We start from the raw sequence: 4,904 nt of genomic DNA, 5'->3' as shown, positions 1-4,904 counted from the left end.
TGCTCCCCAGTAATAATGGGAATTCCGTCTCTTTTAAGAGATCCGGCTGTTTTGGCTCGGCTCGCTGAAAAGAGCTGCAGCTCTTTCGGCTCCCAAACGGTTCTATTTGTATTTGTTTTTAATGATCTCTTACCAGCAAAAATGCACTAAATCACTACTTTTTAAAAATATATTTTGCTATTATATCATAATAGCGTTTATTGTTTCAATATACAGTACAGTGAACGTTTACCTCGTTTACATTATCAAGTTGTTCATACAAGACAAACGACACAGATATGACACCCGTGTTGCTTTTCTTATATGGTTTAGAAAAAGCTTTTCCACATTGACCAGTCACAAGATTTTTCAAGAGAGACAGATAGAGAAGAAAGAGAGGGAGAAAGAGAGAGAAGGAATAAGAAAAACATAGAGAGGGAGGGAGAGAAATAGAAAGTGAGAGAGAGAGAGAGAGAGAGAGAGAGAGAGAAAGAGAGAGAGAGAGAGAGAGAGAGAGAGAAGGATGGAAAGAGACAGAGAGTGAGTGCAGAGAATGGGGCAGAAAATGAGAGAACGAGAGAGAATGAGAGAAAGATAGAGGTTAAAAGTGTTTTGTATTTTATCTTTTTTTGTTAGTATCTTAATTTGTGTTTCCTGTGTTCTTGAGGGATGTGTTTTCCGATTAACTTTTTTCGGGTGGAAAAATAAAAAGTTTAGTTCATTCTTGTATTTTGAAGCTTTTTTGTTGATGTAATTAAAAATCCATATTTGAAATTGACATTTTCTTGCGTCAAGCATGGATTCCAGTAGCTTGACTATATATAAGGTCACTCAGTATAAAAAAGGTTTGAAGTTTTAATGAGTTGTTGCTATTATAATTTAGTGGAATTATATATATATATATATATATATATATATATATATATATATATATATATATATATATATATATATATATATATATATATATAGCGGCTTTTCAAGTCAATGAAAACCTCCCAAGGCGCTTCACAATGTGCTTCACACTTACCCATTCACACATACACTCACACACCAGTGGCGGCCATGCAGCCATGCAAGGCGCCGACCTGTTTATTGGGGGCATTAGGGACACTTGGACATATAACACGGAGGAGCCGGGAATCGAACCTGCGATCTCTTGATCCCAAGACGAGCGCTCTACCTCCTTGGAGGAAACAAAATTATTAAAGAAAGGAGGAAAATCAGAGAAAGAACAGGAAATGACAGGAAAAAAAAGAAAAAAAAAGAAATAGAGGAAAAAGCAAGATAAAAAGAAAAAGCTAAAAAAACAAGAAAAAAGAAGGAAAAAAATACTAAAGCAAGTAAAATAAGTAAAAGGCTAAGGAGAAAAGAAACAAAAGAATAAAATAAAAATGAAAAAGACATAAAAGAACAAAACAAAAATAAAAATAAAAAGCTAGGGGAAAAAAAGAAAAAAAAGAAACTAAAAAAGGAAAAGGAAAAATAAAATAAGAAAAAAACGGCTGGAAAAAGAAGTAAATAGCTAAATGGAGGGGAAAAACAAAGCAAGAAAAAATTAAAAGGTAAAAAAAGGTAATAGTAAAACACACCCCTAAAAACACTGGAAACAGTGCTGTGCAAACTGGGGTTAAAAATAGTTGTGCCCCCATTTGATATGCCCCCCTTGAGACTCGTGTCCGGCCCCCCCATGAGACTCGTGTCCGGCAACGGCCCTGGATCAAATCAAGACACATCAAAATAAAACGTTATAACTTCTCACGGTTTTGAAGTAATTATTTATGACGTATGTTTATGTAATATCATTATTTTTTTGTTAATCTAACATGTATTTTAAAAACTCTACAACCAAGGAAAAAGTAACGCACTATTTTTTTGTCCTGAAGTCCTTAATTTTGTCAGAAGAATACCTTTTGTATTTGCCGGTGAGTTCGGTCTAAGAGTACTGCTTCCTGATTGGACAAATGACAGCCGCATTAAGGAGCGGGCTGTACCTGGGACGCTGATTGGCCAAAACTTACCTGCATTGGGTCTAACCGCAGGGAGGTATTCACGGAAGAGCGATTGTTAACTCACTTACTGCATTAACTAATATTTGTTTTAAAAAATTACCTTAAGTAGATATAAAACAGGGGGTTCTGACTCAATTTATTTTGAGCCTGCTGGAAGCAGTCTGTGGGAGGATCAGGTTTTTCCCAAGGAAAGCTCTACTGAAAACATCCCAATGTTATTAAATATCTTTATTTTTTAACAAAAAATAAGATGGCAAAATATAGACATCAACAAAATTAATATTGAAATCAATCAATTAATCAGGGATAAATAAACAAAATATTACTAATACAATATATATATATATATATATATATATATATATATATATATATATATATATATATATACACAGTGGTACCTCTACATACGAATTTAATTCATTCTGGGAGTAGCTTTGTAACCTGAAACATTTGTAAGTAGAGACCTTTGAATGCAAATGCGCTAATCCGTTACAAGCCCTGCAAAAGTCAAGTCATTTTTATTTGTATAGCCCTTAATCACAAAGAGTCTCAAAGGGCTGCACAGGTTATTGCACAGATTATTATTTCAGACTAATATTACACTATCCCCTGATCTGAAACCAACATGAGGGCAAGGAAAAACTCAAAAACCTCAAGTATATTTTGTGTAACAAGTCATAAAAGAGCATCAGGACATGCAACAAATACATATCAAAATTAGATTGCCGCACTATAGAACATAAAACGAGAGGCACATCATGTAAAAAAAACAAAGAATAAAAGAAATAGTAAAAATTTTAATTTACCTCTTAACTGGCCTCTTTGTTGACTAGTCCTCAGCAGTGTTTTTTTTTGCCTGGTGCTCCTTGAAAAACTGATCCAATGGTGTCTGCTTTTGCCGGCTTTTGACAATCTATCGGAAATGTGCAAGACAGAAGTTATCATGAAGAGCAATAGCCTGAACTACCAACACATTTTCTAGATCATTCCTTTTCACAAATTCTGAGTTCTAATTGAATTTTGCGAAAATGTCTTTAATGATGGCTGCCCCTCCTTGTCGTCTCTGAGCTCCTCCTGCAAGGCGGTGTGTGTTTTCATACCTTTCAATTATTTTCGAATTATTTGTTTCTATCAGAAAAAGACTCTTCCTATTGTCAACTTTTCTGCTTGTCTTTCGTGGGGTCCATTGTGAATGATAGCTCTTCTTAGCAGTACCATACAATAGACTCTCTGGCAAGTGGGAAGGGGACACAAAGAGCACGGCGGGATTCAAACATATGCACCGAATTGCCAGGAAGAACGGCGAATGGCAGGGCGTAGTGTACTAACTGTATTTTTTACTTTTTAACCTGAAACACCTTGGTAACTAGAGGCGAAATTTTACCTTTCAGGTTAATGTTCCAACATGGCGGCGCATGGATACATGCTTGCGGCTCGTTGTCCAGCTAATCTTCTATTTATTGCCGTTCTCTTGTCTTTTTTTGCTTTCACTTTTGGACACATGTGTGGCCAAAAACACTTACAGTAGGGACGAACTTATTCGGTTGGGTGGGCGTCTAAATTTCGACTTTTCGGGCACTTTTTATAACGCCTATGATATACCAAGCGAACTTCAAAGAGACCCGGCATCCTTGTGGACAGCTATTCCTCTTAATAAACGACGGCGGCGGCGCCGTAAAGAAAGGAAACAGAAGCGTGGTTGCCGTGCAGGTAGATGTGTGAAGCGTGTGAAGTCCAAGCAGCAAGATGGACGCGAGGATGGACGCGAGGATGTAACTAATTCCACCATTCGTTCCTCGCCGGACAACCGACGCTTTAAACTCAGCGCTCACGAACGGCCACAACGCCGGGAGCTTTTGAAGATCTCGACAAAGACTACAAAGAGTTCAGCTAAGTCAAATGATTCAGCAAAGCTGAAATTTGGTCTGTTAAATATTAGATCGCTTGCTCCAAAAGCTTTACTTGTTGATAACATTATTCGTGATTATAAACTTAACTGTATGGGTCTTTGTGAAACGTGGTTACGCCCGGATGAGCACTTAGCGCTAAATTATGCCTCTCCCCCAGACTACGAGAGTAGTCATATAGCACGCACGCTGAAAAGGGGTGGTGGTGTTGCGCTAATCTCTGAAAAATCGCTCAAATTTAATACACGTACCTCTAATAATTACAAAACGTTTGAGGCTCTTGTGATGCGCTCCCCTCAATTGTCAATTGATGTAATAACTATCTATCGTGCACCTGGGCCATACACAACTTTCTTAGACGAATTTGCTGAACTTTTGTCTGAACTAGTAACCTATGCAGACAAAATTATAATTATGGGAGACTTTAACATTCATATGAACTCCCCACACAGTTCACTTACTATTGCGTTTAGTTCTCTAATTGATGCATTTGGTTTTACTCAACTGGTTGACTTGCCAACCCATAAAAATGGGAACACGCTAGACTTGATTCTGACTCGAGGAGTTTTAACCTCAAACATTATGGTGCTACCCTGTACTACTGTTATCTCTGATCATTATTTAGTGACATTTGAGGTGCTAACTAAATGTAGAGTTAATAAAGTTGAGGGATTTAGCGGACGCAATATAAGCACTGGCACAGTTTCTGAGCTCTTTGAACTCCTTCCTGGAGCAGTTGCGTCCTTTCCTAAATACAATGGCTCGATTGACTCACTCATGAATGAGTTCAATACCACCCTGACTAGTGTGCTGGATTCAATAGCGCCCATAAAACTAAAATCACGTCCTAAAAGACGCACACCTTGGTTTACTGATGAAACTAGAACCCTTAAAAAAGAATGCAGGAAATGGGAGAGAAAATGGCGCGCTACCAAGCTTGAGGTTTTCCATCAAACCTGGTGTGACAGCTTGTTAAAGTATAAAGCGGCCCTTGCCTCTGCAA

This window comes from Urocampus carinirostris, chromosome 15 (genome assembly GCF_059441175.1).
Source record: "Urocampus carinirostris isolate Australia breed hairy pipefish chromosome 15, RoL_Ucar_1.0, whole genome shotgun sequence".
Classification (NCBI taxonomy): Eukaryota; Metazoa; Chordata; class Actinopteri; order Syngnathiformes; family Syngnathidae; genus Urocampus; species Urocampus carinirostris.
Note: the sequence above shows the minus strand (reverse complement) of the source record.